Source organism: Trichosurus vulpecula, chromosome 4, assembly GCF_011100635.1.
Source record: "Trichosurus vulpecula isolate mTriVul1 chromosome 4, mTriVul1.pri, whole genome shotgun sequence".
NCBI classification, from domain to species: Eukaryota; Metazoa; Chordata; class Mammalia; order Diprotodontia; family Phalangeridae; genus Trichosurus; species Trichosurus vulpecula.
In genome coordinates, this window is record NC_050576.1 from 11011096 (window position 1) to 11030264 (window position 19169).

Genomic DNA, 19169 nt, shown 5'->3' on the forward strand with positions numbered 1-19169 from the left:
CTAGCATCTGTACAATGCTTTGAGATTGTCAAATTACTTTACAAATACTATCTCATTTGATCTTCACAAAGCCCTTTTCTTACAGATAGGGGAAACTGAGACTGAGAAAGATCAAGTGACTTGCCCAGATTCACAGAGCTGTTAAGTGTTTAATGGGATTTGAACTCGGATCTTCCTGAAACCAGGCCCAGTCCTTTATCCATTGTATCACCTAGCTGCCTAGGTGTGTGACCCAGGGCACATCACTTTGTTCTTCATCAGTGAAGTGAAGGTATTAGACTACATGGCCTCTAATTAAATTTTCTTAGAGCTCCTTAACTGTAGTCCTATGATCTGCCAAATTGAGGCATCAGAACGGTATCTGGTCTAGATACCTCTAAGCTCCCTCCTAGCCCTAAGGATCCTGTAAAAGCTGCCTTGAAGCTTAACATCAAAAAGCTAAGATCTTGGCAACTGGTCCCATCACTTCCTGGCAAATAAAAGGAGAAGAAATGGAAGACATGTCAGATTTAGATTCGTGGTCTCAAAGATCACTGTGGACAGCAACTGCAGTCATGAAATTAAAAGATGCTTGTTCCTAGAAAGAAAGGTATGTTAAATCTGAGCAGCACACTAAAAAGCAGAGATATCACCTTGCCAACAAAGGTCCATATAGTCAAAGCTATGGGTTTTCCACTGGCGGCATGTGTCTGTGAGAGCTGGACTCTAAGGAAAACTGAGCACCACATGATCCACACTTTCCAATTACAGCGCTGAAGAAAACTTTTGAGAGTCCCCTGGACAGCAAAAAGATCAAATCAGCCAATACTTAAAGAAATTAAGGCAGTATATTCACTGGAAAGTCAAATACTGAAGCTGTAGCTTAAATACTTTGGCCACATAATGAGAAGACAGGATTCATTGGAAAAGACCCTGATGTTGGGAAAGATTGAAGGAAAAAGGAAAAAGGGGATGGCAGCAAATGAGATAGGTATATAGTGTCATGGAAACGACCAACACGAACTTGGACAGACTTTGAGAGGTAGTGGAGGACTGAAGGACCTGGTGTGCTATGGTCCATAGAACCACAAAGAGTCAGAAATGACTGAACAACTGAAGAACAACCACAACTGAACAACGGTACAGCATGGCATTGGACAGGGCCAGAGCACTCTCCGCTTTTGTCCCTACTACTTTCTGTCTGTTTCTCCGCCTCCATTGTTTAACCCCCATGTGCCTAGAGCAGCTCCCTCTGGCTGTCTGAGCAGCAGGCTGTCTGAGAGGCCACCCTGTAGTAGAAGTGTTGTTGATCCTGGATTCAGGAGACTTAGGTTCAAACTTTGGCTTTGACACTTCATAGCTGTGTGACTATGGTCAAGTCACCTCCCTCTCTGGGCCTGTTGACTTACCTAGATGATGAGTCATGTTGGACTAAATGACCTTGAAGTTCCCTCTAAGTTCTAAATCTGTGCTTTTTTGGTCCTATGATCCCCTCCTGGGTCTCTAACTCCCTGTTTTTAAAATGAGAGGGGTAATCTCTATGGCTTCCAAGACCCCTTCTGGCTCAAAATCTATGACCTTGGCAGAGGATGTTCTCCTAAGTCATAGACAGGCTGCAATCAGGGTTGGTAGAAGGAATTTCCATGTTGAAAATTCTCCAGGCTGATGAAATTTCAGGTCTTTCCCATATTTGTATAGAAGATTAACATGGTGCTTTTTGTGCCTTGTCGTTACAATTTTTGGTCTGCTCCTCTCTCTTAGATATCCCAGTTTATGATACATCATCTATGCACACTGCCATGACATGGAGATCCAGCCCCTTAGAGCCAGAAGGGACCTCCGAGACAGTCTCTCCTCTGGGTCAGGAATGTGAGACATTCATCTAAGGTCACACCAGAAGGAATGAGCAGAGCTGGGCTAGGACCCAGCTTCTTCCCCTCCAAATCCAGCCTTAGATGCTGTGTGACCCAGCTAGGAGGTGCCATGGATAGATAGAGCACTGGCCCTGGAGGCAGGAAGACCTGAGTGCAAATCCAGCCTCAGAGCCTTATCAGCTGTATGACCCTGGTCAAATCACTTCATCTATATCTGCCTCGGTTTCCTCAACTATGAAATGGGGATAACAGCATCTAGCTCCTGAGGTAGATGTGAGGATCAAATGAGATAATATTTGTGAAGGGCTTTAGCCTAATGAGCGTCTGGCACATAGTAGGAACTATGTAAATTGTTGTTACCATCATTGGTATTACCCTCTCTGGGCCTCTATTTTCTCATCTGGAAAACTGGTATAAGAACAGCACTGACCTCAAAGGGTAGTTGTGAAGCTCATATGGGAAAACACCTATCATCACACACACACGTATGTTTAGGTATACATATGTGTTAGCTATTATTATGGTGATTTATTAAGAATAACTGACTTCTTGCAGTCAGTTCTTATGTCTTCAGATGCAGAGTCAGCAGGAAACCTTAGAGGTCACTTGGTCCGTGAGTCTTTAATCCAGGTCCTCAGACTCTGTGTCCAGCGCTCTGTCCACAGCGCTACACTATTGCGTGATCATATTTCTCCCCTTCTCCCCATCTATGACTATTGTAAATGACCCAGAGAAACAGTCTGCTTACAGAATGATGAGTTTTTGCTTGCAGAGGTGGTGTCCCTGGTCCCAAACCATGTGAGAAGTAATCTGGGTACAACTGGCATCGTAGAGAAAGAAAATAAACAAGGGGAGACAACAAGCACATCGGCCAGGTTTAGAGTCAAGGGGGATCCCAAGTCTTCTGTGTTCAAGTCCAGCCTTTTCCCACTCTGCCAAGCTGGAATCTACAATCACATCATAGAGTGACAAGTTGGAGTATCCTTAGTGGTCATCAAGACTCAACTAAATTGGACTAGACCCTGCCTCATTAGAAAGTAAAATGTGTGGAAGCTTCCAGAGAATCAGATGGAGGCTTTGCTTTTTGTCTCTGGACCCTCAGTGTTTGAAACATAATAGGTGTTTAATAAATGTTTGTTGATCTATTGAAGGATACCCTCATTGTGCAGATCACAGAATCAGAGAGAGAGATGGGAAGGACCTTCAAAGTCCCCTCATTTAAGACATCCAGAGACCTTAAGTGACATGTCCAAGGTCTTCTAAGTATAGTAAATAACCACCGAGGTTGGAACCTGGGTCCTCTCATCCCAGACTCTATGCTGCCTTGTCACCTCCACAGCTGTTTCACATGGGACATGGGGGTCAGACTCGATAAAAGCTGCTTAGCCTGATCTCTGTAAACTTTTGTTTGAAATGTTAACAACTGCATTCCTCTATACTTGGTTTCCTCTTTCACTCTCCAGGGAAGAGAAGTAATAATGAGATGATCTGGCCACTACTTGTTGGAAAATGTTACCAAGTTTCTGCTTTTCACAGTCCTAGGGAGCCACGTTCCAAAAACCGGCCATAATATCTCAGTATGCACAACAACATTCAAACAACATTCCCGCTATAATTTGAAAATACGGATGAAACAGATTATGCTTCAGTCACGAATTTAGTCTCTAATTAGTTTTCAATGCCATAAATTTCTGCAAATGTTAAAAGGATCTCTTTCCCTATTCTCTCTTTCCTCTGTCCCTGTGTCTGTCTCTATCTTCTCTCTCCTCCCTTTTTCTCTCCCCTTCCCTCCTCTCCTCTCCCCTCCCCTCCCCTCCCCTCCCCTTCTCTCTCTCTCTCTCCCTCTCCTCTCTCTCTCTCTCTCTCCTCTCTCTCTCTCTCTCTCTCTCCTCCTTCCCTCTGTCTCTCTCTCCTCCCTCCCTCTGTCTCCATCTCTCTTCCCACCCTCCAACTTCAACCAAAATGAAGAACACAAAGATATCCTTTGAAAGCTTTGAAACTTAGAGCAGAAAATTTCTCTCTATTTCCACACTTTCTCTCAGGCTGATCAGACCACAGGAAAAGGGCAGTTGGAAAAAAAAAAAAAACCAGAAAGAAAACTATAGGCCAATATTATTAAAGAACATTGACTCAAAAATTTTAAATAAAATCCTATCAAGGAAAAGGGTGGCTGGATTTCCCAGGATGCAGCCTTCAGACAATGGTGAAAGTATGAACTCTATGTTATGTTAAACAAACAGCACGCAAACAAAACATTGCTCTCCCTCCTAAAGTCTCAGGACAAAAGCTGTTTTACTTCATTTACTTTGTCATCTTGTGTCTGCAGACTACTTGGCAAAGAGCCTCCCAATTCATCTGTTCCTTGTTTTCACTCTCTGCCTATCCCACCTTTTTATAGGTAGGGAGGCACCCATTTCTACTTTCCTCTTCTAATTTCTTAAGTGGAAAATTCTCAGTGTTTTGAGTAGGTGTATTTTTAAAATTCTTTTCCAGTGATTTTGACTTTGTAAAAGTCCTACGTCCTCTGGTCAATAGCCAGGTATCTGCATCTTGCTCCTCTGTGTTTATACCACTGCAACACTTACAATTTTCCAACTTTTTATCTGTTTCTATATGGAAAGAGACACTTTCCACTGCAGAACCAAGTCTATTCATTTCCTTAACTTCCTAAGCAAGAATTCTCCTGTAGCCTGTTTTTAATAGCAGTACATGAGCACATGAGTACATATGCTAACTAATGCAGCAGGATTATTAATTAGACATATGTGTTTCAATGCTAGCAATCCAACCTTATTAATCAAATGTGTGTAAACATTAGTTTATATTATCTATTGGGCAATGCAAACATTAACCCAGAGTCTCCTCTCTGTCTAGCCAGAGGTCATGCTTCTCCCTCAGAGGTGGTTGCCTGGCAAGTCAGCAAATTTCTGCCAATCAGTGCTGTCTCTAAGAAAATTTGAGGGATTCTCAAGTCTCAAGAATGTAAATAAGAGTCAGCCTCAGTCATGACCCAAGATCAAGCTGAAGACTGGTGGGTCTCTGGTGGAATTCTCATAGTACCTTTGGCCATTAGCTAGTTACTCCCAATTGTGACAGGTGATTTTTTTACCTAAGCTTATGATGAAAGGAATCTATGAAACCTAATTCATTAGCAAGTGCTTGGTAGTCGTTTATCAGATTGGGAGGACACGCACATCATTAATATTTGTTTCCCAAATTTGGGGGATGTATACATCATGGTCAAACTGGACTACTCAAATCCTTATCTTATTACAGTAGAAAAACAACATATGACAACTACTCCATCAAGGACTGGAGGCTTAACACAAAATGGAGTCAGTTGTGTCAAAGTAAGAAACTTATTCTCACCACACACGGAAATCTCCCTTCTTTCCTCTTCAAAAGTATACTTTTACCATCAGGAGCAGTTCTCTAGCATCAGGCGCTCTGTCTGAGCACAAAGGATTTCAATATTTTCTTCTGATTAAGGATATAATTAAAATATTAAAATTGGATTTTATTCCCCTTCTCCCCCAATGTATTACAGAGCTTTCTATTGCTTGGCCCTGACAGAATCCTTGGCTAGAAATTATAGCTTGTCACTTTCAAGAATCTTCATTAGAATGTATTTCTGCAGGGATAGAACGGCGTGCATGTGAATGAAGAAATCCAGAATAATTAATGGGGGGGGGGGGGCGGCTAAGGCAGTGCTGAGCAGGGATTGTTTCTGAATGGGGAAGAATGCAAGTCAGGAACCAAGGATTTCTCATGGCAGGCAAAAATAATGGGCAATGACTCTTATTGGAGGAATCATTAATTTAAATTAGGAGAGCCCTATAATAATCAGCACTATTTTTAATCAAAAGGCAATTTACATCAGGGAATAGATGGGGCCCCATGGATCATTTTTCTTCATTTTCTTAGCAGGTAGAAGACCTTGGAAATGGAGACTGGGTAATTTTTTAAACTGCCTTTTTATCAACAGCAAACAGCCTGCACATAAACGCTCCTATTTTAATAGGCCAGAGTTCCCATTTCACATAGTCATACATAAAAAGAGGCCTTTCCAGGAATGAACGAACCTGTCTGATTCCAATTCATAGAATTTGGAAATGTTGCCAGTGACAGTTTTAAGTCAGCTTTATGTTTAACCCATTGCAACATTAAGGTTTTAACCCCTCATCTGTAGCTTTTTTAAAGTCATAGAGACAGAAGCAGGAAAAGATGTCAGGAAAAGAGCATGGAAAAGGAAGCCTAGAGACCTGGACCATAGTGCCAACTCTGACCAGGAGTCATGGGTTGTTGAGCGAGCCAATAGCTTTTACCTAGCAACTCCTTCAGCATTGGCTATTTCCAAATTTTTTCATCTTTGTGAAGAAAGATTGGAGTTAGACCATAAACCATAGACTACTAGGCTGCCCTATCATAAAGTAATGGAGTAATCTGGACTATTGAGATAAGAGTATTTTCTGAGTTGCCTTATAAGGAATGAGGGGCAGGAGCTCAGGAAACACTCTAACTGTTCCGTGCAAGCACAGGGCTTGGAGGAGGGGGGAAGGTGGGGGAGGGCAGTACTAGTCTCCGAGTATATTAGCTTTAGCCAGCATGCATTCTGCGGGGCTGGGGTTCTGCCAATCAGTTTTACATGGTGCTCATACTGCCAATTTGCTGTAAATGGAAAGAATAGCCATTACGAAATAATAAAAAATGAATATTGCCAAACTGCAAAGAATAAGCTCGGCCTCAGATAGGAGCCTCTCTTCCACGCCTTTGCAGAGGCTGGGGGGTGGGGAGGCTCATAGGTGGGAGGTTGCAGATATTGGCAGTTTGGGGCAGGGGGAACATAGTGAGAGATTCGGCTGATTATTTTCCCCTCTCCTTCCTTTTTTCTATTTAAAAAATTATTTGTTATAAGGAATGGCATGGGGAACAAAGAAGGGCAGGAACATGGGGACATTTAAGTCATTAAAAAAGCTATCAGTAAAATTATTATTGATTTGGAAAAAAAAAGAAACCAAACAATGGAAATAGACAGACAGCATAGCTTTGGCAGCTGGCATATTGTCATGTATGAAAAAATCAGCCTGAGGCAGAAAACTCCTAGGGTAAAAGAAGTTTAGTCCCATTCCTCAGCTGTAATTGGGAATCAACAAGTCCAGACACCCAGAGAGCAAATTCTAAGATCCACGCAGACTTTCCAATTGGGTCAAACTAAGCAGAACTAGCCCCTTTCTATTCTGACTCTAGGTAATGCTGGGTCCCTGCTCCTTGAGGTCGGAGACTGCCTTTTTGTATCCATAGCACTTAGGACAGTGCTCATGCATTGTAAGTGTTTAATAAATGTTGAGTTATTGATCGATTGAGTAAGAATGTCATGCTAATACCCTGGAAGAGGACTGTGGTGAATGGAGAGCTGTTCAGTATCACTGGTCGAGGTCCATACATTCAGTCTGGAGTATAGTCACTGCCCCTCCCGAAGGACCACTCTCTGGGCTTCCTCCCAGGACCTCCATATTAAGGAAAGTGGCCAGATGAGGAGGGTGGTCCTTTTCATTCCTCATGGGACTCTATAGCTGACTTTCCCAAGAAAAATCAGGGTCTCTGCCCTTAAGGAGCTCACAGACTAATGGAGGAGAGGATATGTAAGTAACTCTGCACCAAGCACTCTGCCAGTATGGGGGATAAAAAGACCAAAGTGAAAACAGTCCCTGCCCTCAAGGAGCTTTCATTCTGCTGGGGGCCAGGTAGTGGGGGATATGTGCACTGGTAAGTAAATACACAGTCATTTTGACTAGGTGGGGGGAGGGGATGCTAACAACTAGGAAATAAGAAAAACTTTCTGGAGGAGGTAGCATTTTTATCAATGTTGGGCAGAGAGAGTGAGCCTAGAAGTCACTCTGCTCATAAATCCCACCCACTCCCATCTTGAGCTAACAAAGGTCCAATTTATGGTTTTTGGAGACCGTAAGTTCTCCAGCTTCTCTAGGAAAATAAAGTTACTCTTTTAAAAAATGTGGTTTGAATTCTGAGGTTTAACTTAAGTTGTTTCTGCAGGAATCTGATGCCTTAAATGAATGCTTCGCTTTCAATGAAGGGTGGAATTGGAAACCCAAACATGTAATGCAAGAGACTGCCAACCAAATAGTGTCTAAAGCTTGGCCAGCTCCCACCAGCCCAAGCAGGAAGGACCCTAGCTACTGCAAGGATTCAGACTGAGAGCTATGTTTGTGTATCTGTCTGAGCCTGCCTCCAGAATTTTTTTTTTACTTCAAAGGTGGGTTCATTAATGAGGAGCTCTAAAGAAGAGCAAATAGTTGGCTTTCTCCTGATGCTCTCCCTAGCCCCTCTCCCAACTTTTTTATAAATCAGCAAATTGATTGAACTGATGGACTTGTCTTAACAGAATAGCATGGCTAGGGTACCACCACAAAACCTATACTCCAAAGAGATCAAAGAAAGAGAAAAAAGACCCACAGATATAAAAAAAGTTCATAACAGTTGTTTTGTAGGGTCAAAGAATGGGAATTTGAGGGGATTTGATGACTATAAACAGTGTGATGGGAAAGAAACTTATACTATGTAATTATAATGATTGAGGATGACCCCAGATTAAGGAATAGCTGAACAAATCATGTTATGTGAATTGAATGGAATACTATTATACCGTTAGAAATTATGATTTCAGAAAAACCCAAGACCTGTGTAAACCACTGTGGCATGGAGTGAGTAGGAACAAAAGGATACTTTATATGATAATAACAATACTATAAAAATGGACTATTTGGAAAGACTTAAAAACTGAGTTATTTGTGGTCCCTAGAATGGACATACTCCATCACTTGTCTCTGTGCATTTGCATAGGCCATCCTCTATGCCGGGAATGTGCTGGCTCCTCGTCCCTGCCTCTCATAATCTTTGTCTTCCTTGAAAGTTCATCTTTGGTGCCATCACCTTCCTGAAGTCTTCCTGATCCCCCCTCTGCCCCCGCCCTGCCCCACTGACACTGGCCTCTCTTTCCTCCAAGGTCCTCGGATCATACTTATTTTTATATTTGTGATCTCCTCCTAGATAATATAAGTTCCTTGAGGGCAGGAGCTTTTAAAGAAAATTGGTTTTGTAACTCTTGTGTTTGCACTATCTGTTTTTTGACCAAATCTATGATTTCATTGGTAGTAGGAACTTTCAATGAAGAAACTGCTTCCACCAATATAGATTGGCATTTGCCCTGCAGCTAATAGTCTTAGAAAAATTGCCTGGAGTCCTGAGGGGTTAAGTGACTTTTCCAGACTCAAAGACCTTCTTTCTTCCCACTATACCAAGAATGAATCTTCCTCTTTGTGTATAGCAATCCTTTAATAAATGTCCATTGAATCGAGCTGAATTGGTAGTTGTGGGATAATGGGAAAGAAGAGCAAATTGGGGTAGGATCCTGGAAAGTATGAGGTTGTCATGACTGGGTGCAAGGAAGCAGGCATGGAGGTGAGGGATGAGAGCTTTCAGCACGGTAGTTACCACTCAGAATCACAGTGATTTTGAGCAGAGGCCACAGGGCAGGAGATGGTCGGCATAGTCACACGCCCTCGGTTGTAGTAGAAATGGGAAGTAAGAAATAAGCCTAAAGAGACATTGTGAGGGAATGAGAAAAGGGACGAGTCAGAAATCCCATCCTCCAGTGACTGAGGGAGGTCTCCCATGAAGAGCTGTATCTATTCCATCAGAGAATTCTGGTAGACTTGACTTCAAAGGCTGCCCCCCTGCAGTGTGATGTTCTGCAGATCAAAAAGGCCTGGGTTAACCAGAGCACATTCTATGTCTCAGAGAAAAAGGTTCCAGGCCAAATATAGATGAAAAAGAAAATCTTGCCCAACTTTCTCTCTCCCTCTGGTTACATAAAAATCAATGTAATATTAATGTAACCCCAATTAGTGGAGAAAGAAATGCAGTGATCCTGGGGAAACAGATTCCTAGGAAGGTATTTGCAAGAGGGGGTGTGGGCCCTCTGGGCACACAGCTCTAATAGTCTCAATAATTTGCATAAGATAGTCTCAGTGCTTGATGGGAGAAAGTGCAGACAGAGTGGAAAGATGGTTTCCCTTGGATTCAGTAGACCTGGGTTCCAGTCCTGTCGCTGACGCTTACTAGATGTATGGGCATAGAAAGACGATGTAATAACTGTGCTTCCTGTCACTGGAAGTTATTGTGAGAATCACAGGAAATGTGAATGTGAGCTATGGTTACTTAACAAATGGGGTGGAGGGATGATTCCTCAAACTCCCCACAATGGGGAAGGGATATCTCACTGACCAGTCACCAGACCATCCTCAGGCATTGGTCATTCTAGCAGGATGGAGTCAACTATAATGATATTCCCCTATCCCATCAGCAGCTGGTACAGTGAAAAGAGTGATGGGTTGGGAGCCAAAGTCCCCACATTCAAATCCTGGTTCTGCCACTATCTGTGCGTCCTTGTGTATGTTACTTCTCCATTCTGGGCCTCAGTTTCCTCATCTGTAAAATGAGAAGGTTGTCCTCTCAGGTCCCTTTTGGTTTTCAATTTACGACCTTAAGTATTCTGCAAATATCTCCAGGGAAGAGAGAGCTATTATGGGGGTGACCTTCAGACCCTAAGTTAATGGAGCCCTTCCAATAAGGATAGACTCTAAAGCAGCTAGGTGGTTAAGTGGATGGAGCATTAGGCTTGAAGTCAGAAAGACTCCAGCCTCTCAGTCCTTCTTCAGATACTGATTGTGTGGCCCTGGGCAAGTCAACTATAACCTCTCTGAGCCTTGGGTTCAGCATCTGTAAAATAAGGAGACTGGATTTGATGATCTCCAGGTTTCCTTCCAGTTCTAAATCAATGCTCCCATGATCTTCCACTTCCCCCTTCCCCCCAAGTAGCCCAAGACCAGAGATTTTCCCTATGAAAAATGGAAACCACTTCCTTCTCTGCTACTAATTACCTGTGTTGAGCCCCATGGTCTAGGGAAAAGAACATGGAACTCAAAAGTCAGAAGACATCATCATCATCATCACCTTCTTCTTCATAGCTAGCATTTATCATTGCTCCAAGTACTCTCTCAACAACCCTAAGAGGTAGATGCTATTATTATCCCCAGTTTACAATTGAAGAAACTGAGGCAGACAGAAGTGAAATGTCCTTTTCAAGGTCACACAGCTAATAAGTATTTGAACTCAGGTCTTTCTGACTCCAGGCCCAGAACTTTATTCTTTATGCCACCCAGCTGAGTTTAAATCCTGGCTCAACCACTATCTGTGCAACTTTGGGCAAGTTACTTCCCTCCTTTAGACCTCAGTTTCCATATCTGTAAAATGAGGAGGAAGTGAACTAGGGCCTCTTTAAGGTCCCCTTCGTCCCTAAATCCTAAGATTCTCCACAAGATCAAGAAGGGAAATGGAAGAATCTGCCAGTATCCAAAGTACCCAGAAAGCCTTGGACGGGAAAGTTTAGCAAAAGCTTCGGACAGGGAAATAGGTAGCTATGTCAGTGAAGAATGGTGAATATCCATTGTGAGTGAACTGTAGGAAGAGAAAGGGACAGTGGGATGGATTTCCCAGGCACTGCTATACCAGGGAGGCTTGAATGGCTGACTGTAACTTCCTTTAAACAAAATGCCTCCTTTGTGGGTGATCATGACACACCCTTGCTTAAAAATCATCAGAGAGCTCCCCATTTCTTCCTAACTTCTTTAGCTGAGTATTCAAGACTCTACAATTGCCCCCTCCCACCTACGTGATCAAGCTTCTCTCCCACTATCTCCTTCTACATACTCTAGAGCCAGTCCAGCCACATTGGCACACTCATCCTTTCCTGAACTCATCGTTCCTACCCCTTTGCCCAACCCCTTTATTTCTTCCTACTGAAATCCTTCGCACCTCCCTTCCAGGTCCATTCCCTTCCATTCCTCTCTCTGCCGCCTCTGCCAGGCCCGCCCCCTAGCCACAGTGATTTCTCACAACACTTCATACATCTTCAGTGCTCCAAGTCTTATTTTATTACTGTCATTGTTTAGGGGCTTTGCTCCCGACCTGTGATGTCCTCTGTGCAGAAACTCTTTGGAAAGAAACTATCTGCCTGTACAAGTGTAACAGCAAGTAGTCCCACTTTGTTTGCCATTACAATGAGGGAGAAAGAAATAAATACAGGCAGACAGACAGAGGGACAGAGACAGAGAGAAAGAGAGAAAATGGATTTTGGAAAGTAGACACGTAGAGAAAAGCCAACTTCTCATCATGCCCTTGATATTCTGGGCATAGTGGCACATGTCTATAATTCCTGCTACTGGGGAGACAGGCTGGTGGATCATTTGAGATTGGAAGTTCTGAGCTTCAGTCGGCAAGGGAGCCAATTAGGTGTACACACTAAGCATGGCACCAAAATGGTGAGCCCCCAGGATCAAGGAGGCACCAGACTGTTGAAAAAGGGCTAAATTGATCCAACTCAGAAATAGAGGTGGTCAAAGAAAGCTTCCCTGTTGAACAGTAGTGACTGATATACTTCTAGCCTGGGCTGAAGAGGGAGACTCAGTCTCAAACAAACAAATAAATAAGAACACGTCCTGGTTTCCAGCTAACCTCCCTAGAGAATTTAGGACATTTGCCCCTGACTGAGTTCAGGTACTCTCTCTCTCTCTCTCTTGGTTGAGGTAAGATAATTTGTTTCTAGTAGGAAAGTTCATTCTCTCTCTCTCTCTCTCTCTCTCTCTCTATATATATATATATATATATATATATGTATGTATATATATATATATGTAGGATGTAGGATATATATATATGTATATATATATATATGTATGTATGTATGTATATGTGTATATATATGTATAACTTCTCTGCTATCTGCTTTGCTATCTATTTGGTTCAATGGACTTAATTATCATTCATTATTGGTGATGATCTTTTGTGTAACTAGTATTTTGTGGGAAGGGGTAAAGAATTCTGGGATATCTCTTCACCTTTAAGGGACAGTGATCAGAAAATGGCTTGAACCTAAGGGGAAAAAAAGCATTATCCTACACTAATAATATTTAGGATGGCAAATAAATGTAATTCTAGTCCAGTATCTGCTCTCTGAGGACAGCATAGTGGCCAGCTTCACGGCCTCTTTTCTTCCCCTCCAAGCAAGAATCAAAAGCACCCTTGGAGAGGCTGGGCAAGATTCCCAAAATATCTGTTAAAGCCTCTGCATAAACCACATTTAGACAAACTCATGTGGACATACACACCATATCCATAAGCAACGCATACATCCTACATGCCTATTTTTCGTATCATAGAGTCATAGACTTAGAGCTGGAAGGAACCTTAGAGACTATAGCATCCCATTCCCCATTTTACAGATAAGGAAACTGAGACCTAAAAAGTAAAATGATTTGTTCAGTCACAGGTAGTGTCAGAACTGAGATTTGAACCCACACCTTACTGATTCTAATGCCAGTGTGTTTCCTTTTTTTTAGTAAATTTTATTTTAAACTTAAATACAAAATAAGAAAAGAAAAAAGAAACAAACAAATACTAAAACTAAAATGATACAAAATAAGAAAAGAAAAAAAGCATTGCCATGTGCACCACGAAACGTGAGAGAAGATTCAAAATATGCAGCAATAAATTTTCATTTCAATGTTCTTTCCTTTAAAAAAAGTTTTCAACTAACAAGTATTTGATCGATCTCTCTCTCTCTCTCTCTCTCTCTCTCTCTCTCTCTCTCTCTCTTTCTCTCTCTTTCTCCCTCCCTCCCTCCATCTCTCCTTCCCCCTCCCCCTCCCCTTTTTTCTGACCTACCACAAAAAAAGAAGAAGAAAAACAGACCCCTTGTAATAAATAAGCATGGTCAAACAAGGAGCAAGAGGAGAGGAGAGAGGGGAGAGAGGGAGAGAGACAGAGAGAGACAGAGACAGAGACAGAGAGAGACACGCATACAGTCCACATATTGACTCCTTCATTTCTGTGTAAGAAAGGACTTTGAATATAGTAGGTTAAACATCTACAATACTTACAGAATAGAATATAATTAATTTTGGTTTCAGTGTTGAATTTGGATGGTTTTTCTAGAGAATAATGTACAGAAAGATAATAATTGTAAATATTTATGTATGTGTATATACACATAACATGTCTGTGTATGTATGCACATATATATTTACAGAGTTCTTTGAAGAACTTTGGAATTGATTGCATGACATGGGAGACATTGACACGAGACCACCCAACATGGTGTGCCCACATCAAAGAAGGGGCTGTGCTCTATGAGCAAAGCAGAATTGAAGTAGCTCAAAAGAAACACAAGATGCACAAATTTAGAGAATCGACCCCAAATGTTCACATGGACTATTTGTGCCCAAACTGTGAAGGAGCATTCTGAGCTTGTATTGGTCTGATCAGCCACAGTCGGACACGCTGAAACTTGACTCTAACATAGCAATGTCATTTTGGTACTCTTTGAGAGCAAAGGACAACCACCTATATCCATTTGTTTTACATGTATACATGTGTGATTGTATATATACTTATCATATACATTTGTATAACATATGTATATATGTGCATGTATGTATGTATGTGTGTATATATGGCCATACTGAGTAGTTTTAGTGGCCAATCTTGGTCCAGAAGAACAGCGAATGAAACCCACTTCCCTCTCTTAGAGAGGTGGAAACTTACAGGATCAGAATGCTGGCTACACTGTCATATTGGGTCATTTCTGTTTTCCCTGGAGGGCCCAGTAGGTGGTTGGGTGGAAAGTTTGGGGACTGGAATGGGTTTTCAGGAAAGAACTGTGATATAAAGAAAAAATGTCGTGAGCAAAACTTTAAAAAGGGATGTGTGACTTACCCATCGCTGATGACAAAGCTTCCTTTGGAAGTCACGACACAACAGCATGACCACCATGCTTGCAAGTAGCTGCAGCACCAGGCTTGCCACCCAGGTGAGGTTGCCAGGATCCTAGCCAATTGGTATAAGATCCTCCCAAAATAGGTAAACTGGGCCCTTTGTTCCAGACAGTTTCTAACCTGAGAGCAATTATTCCCAGAGTAAATTTGTATGAGTCAATGTCTCCTTTCTACCTAAAGCTGAATACTTTTCATGTCGTAAAGTTTCCATTGCAAGAAATTAGTGATTTATGCTACAGAATTTGGGGGCTCTCTAAATGAACACCAACACTTTTGCTGGATTCTTTTAGAGAACGTTTCCCTTGTTTACATTCACCAACAGTCAGCACTGATCTCTCTGATGCCGTCAAAAGCGACTTTGCCAAGTCTGGAGCATTAAATTGTATTTCATGTCTTCTTTCTACCCATTTGTCAAGCACTTTGTGTGTTTGTTCTCATTGGAGACTCAGCATTAACCTGCTTTAGGTAGGCAGGGCTTTATTTAACCCACTTGATAGATGAGAAAACAATCTTACAGATGTTCTGTGGTGACACAGCTGGCAAGGGACAGACCCAGGCCTTTGACTCGGTCAAGTCTAAGGCTTTGCTCATTTTTGTCTTTTGTTACTGTCCAATCAGGTGAGAGATGATGATCATCTGGGATACCTGTGTGATGTGGAGGTTTAGATGGCCTCTGAGGTCTCTTCCAGCTCTAGATTTGGGCTCTAGAAAGGATGGTGGTGATGTTCTAGGGAACTCAGGAAGACCTGGGTTCAAGTCCTGCCTGGGATAAATACCACATGACCAGGAGTCAGGGGATCATAGATTTAAAGCTGAAGCCGACCTCAGAGGTCATTGAGTCCAGCCCCTTCATTTTACAGTTGAGGAAACCAAGTCCCAGAGAAGTGAAATAACATGCCCGAAGTTAGTCATAAGTTCTCAGCACCCCACGACAAATCTCAAAAATGCTTAATTTATATAGAAATTGTCAATCTGCACTTGTGGAGGCAGCTGGTGGTTCAGTGGTTAGAGCATTGGGCTCTAAATTCAGGAGGACCTGAATTCAAAATGGGCCTCAGACACTTACGAGTTGTGTGATCCTGCTCAAGTCACTTAACCTCTGTTTGCCTCAGTTTCCTCAGCTATAAAGGTGGGATAATAAGAATAGCATCTACCTCCCAGGGTTGTTGTGAGGATCAAATGAGATAATGTTTGTAGAGTACTTTCTTTGCAAACCTTAAAGTGCTATGTAAAGGCTACCTATTATTCCCACACTCGGTATTTCCCTACACCTATGAAATTATAGGTCAAAATTGAGAGAGACAGAGAGAGAGAGAGAGAGAGAGAGAGAGAGAGAGAGAGGGGAATGAGACACACAGACAGAGAAAGAGACAGAGACAGAGAGACACACACACAGAGTGCACAATGAGATCATTTATGTAGAGTATTTTATAAACCTAGATGAATTTTGCTATCAAAGTTATCAGATTTATCAGCTATTTACAATCCGTGAAGTACTTTATATATCTTATCTCATTTGATATATTACCGTAGCGTTCAGAGTTGGAAGGAATATTGGAGATCATATAGTAAAACCCCTCATTTTATGGACGAGGAAAATGAAACCCAGACAAGAGAGGAATTGACTTGACCAAGTTGGCACAAGCGGTCAGCCACTAGGGAGGGAATGGAGCGGCGATCCTCCAAATCCAAAAAAATGCTCTTTCTTCTTTTCTTACTCTGTTGTTCATAGTGCAAAAGCTCTGGTTTTTGAAGTAAATAAATGGGCTTCTTTTTCTTTTGTAATTAGTTAAGGTATTTATCATCCTGAAGTTAACAAATAGCAAGTTAAAAGCATTTCCATATATAGAGTATAGGGGGGAAAGAGGAGCATTATAAATATAACTGATTCTCAATTATTTATAGCATATCTGTATAAATAGGTATTGTATATGATAAATTCCATGTGTGATACCCAAAGTTGTCCTACTTGTCTGTGATTTTTTAAATCTTCCTTCTGTTCTCTTCTGTGTATTTTAAAATGCTTCACTGAACCTCTTTTCTTTCTTTTTCTTTTTATCCTTTTTTTCTGCCCTATCCCTCCCATTCACCTACCCCCAACTGGAAAAAAGAGGAAAAAAATGGCTTATTTCTTAATGCCTTCCAGGAGTTCCTAAATTTCTCATGTTATAGAGCCCTTTGGCACGCTTATAAAACGTAGTGACCTCTTTTGAGAGTAATGTTTTTAAATGTATAGAAGAGAATACACAGTATCACACAGAAATCCAATTATGCTCTCAAGATAGTTTGTAAAAAGTTGACTGATCCCGGGTTAAGAAGCACCACTAGCAAACTAACTTGGAGGTTCTCACAAAGCACATTACAGCCACATACTCTTGACTGCTCTGGGACTCGATTTCCTGCCTGTAAAATGAAGCCTCGTCTGAGAACAGCCTTACTAAAATAAGAATAAAAAATGTTCAAGTCTGTCCACCAGAGGGTGCCACAATCCACAAAAGAAATGCAAGCCAGAGAACTTGACCCTTTCCTTGGTCATCCCTAATTCCCTGAGCAACTAAAAAGAGGCCTATTCATTACTCTCAAAGTGAGAGCCAGGGAAGACCTTAGCCTAAAAGGGCCAGGGTCTCCCAATGCATCCTGGGTCATCTCCAGTCATCCTGATGAATATCTGGTCACTGGACCCAGATGGCTCTGGAGGAGAAAGTGAGGCTGGCGACCTTGCACAGCCCTCCCTCCCTCAAATCCAAGTCAACTGCAAGTCATGTCATCGATGTCATGGTCCTCTTTGAGAACGCAGGACAAACACAACAACAACAACAAATACCCAGAGGTTGGAGGAAGGGCCAGAGAAATAAAAGGGCAGGAAGAGCCCTGGGTGGAGGCTGTTTGCCTCCTGATGCTGCACATTCATCATTCCTGCCCAATTTAAACAAAGCATCATTTTTCCAGTGTTTTACTTAAGAGAAAAGTATATTCTGCTCCTTAGAAATGGGCTTTGTTATGTATTATTAAAGACGCCTGGCTAATCTTTGCGCTAGTGAGCCTCTAAATACAAATGACTGATGAGAGAAGGACCAGACAGAGTGATGGTTGTTGCCCGGGTGCATTTTGTTCTAGTTTTTTTGGTTTTTAGTAATGAGAAATTTTCAATTGTTATCCCAAATCATCCATCATTTTAACCATTAGAGCTTTTCTTGGAGCATCAGACACAGATGGATTGGAAGAGAAGACCGTAGCTTGGTGTAGGGACTCTGTTCAATTTTGTAGCTGTGTTGTAAATGACTTCTAAGTGCCAGGCACTGTGCTTCATGCTAGAGATACAAAGACAAAAGCAAAAAGCAGACCCTTCCCTCCGGTCCTGAGAACCTCAGGTCCTGAGATTCAGAGCTACCTGGAACCTTAGTGGCCATTGAGTTCAACCAAGTTCATTATGCAAATGACGAAGCAGTGACTTGCCCAGGGCCACACAACTAGTATGAACCTGAGGCAAGTGGCAAACTCAGACCTTCCTAGGCTCTAGGAGATCTAAGAGATATGCAGGTAAATAAAGGCCAAGTGATCCCAAGAGAAAGCACTGGGACACTGAGCTGCGGATTAGATTAACCTGTACCAGGGATTTCAGACACAAAGGTGCAGAGGGAGAGCATCCAAGACGTAAGGAATGGCTTGTGTATGGATCGGGAGGCAGAGGGCAACACGCTAGTTCCTTGGACCACAAAGGAGAGCATGTGAAGGTTTAATAAGAGGAAATAAGCCTGGGAATGTTGGTGGGAACCATACTATGGAGGGCTTGGCACGGCTATTTCAGATTTTCTCCTGGAGGCAATGGGGAGCCATTGAAACCTTTGGAGGAAGGGTGTGATATACTCAGAGTTGTGTTTTAGGAATATTGGTTATGTGGAGGGTGGTTTATAGAGGAGCCAGATTAGAAAGTCAATTAGGTAATCTGCAACAAATTGCTTGCTTTTTCAAAGAGAAGAGAGGGAACAAAGGAGATAATTTGGAACTCAAAAATATTTTTAATGTGAAAAAATGTTGTTTATGTGTAATTAAGAAAAATAAAAGTGAAAGTCAATTAGAAGGCTATGACAATAGTATAAACAAGAATCTGAATTAGGAGAGTCTAGCAAGGGAGTACTGGAGATAGCTCCTACCAGCAGGGAGAGCTGATTGTTAAGTCTTCACTGTGAACACCTACACTTCAGAAACAGCAAACACTACAAATCCAGGCTTGTTTTGTTGATTGTTTAGACTTAAGAAAGTGATGAAGAGTGATGTTAACGATGAAGCTTGAACTTTAAAATACGTCCTGCTTGGGTTTTTTTTTTCTTTCAAAGAGATGGTAGTTAACCACTTACCGGTGCACCCCTGGTTAAATGAACAGGGATAGCTGTTAGACATATTG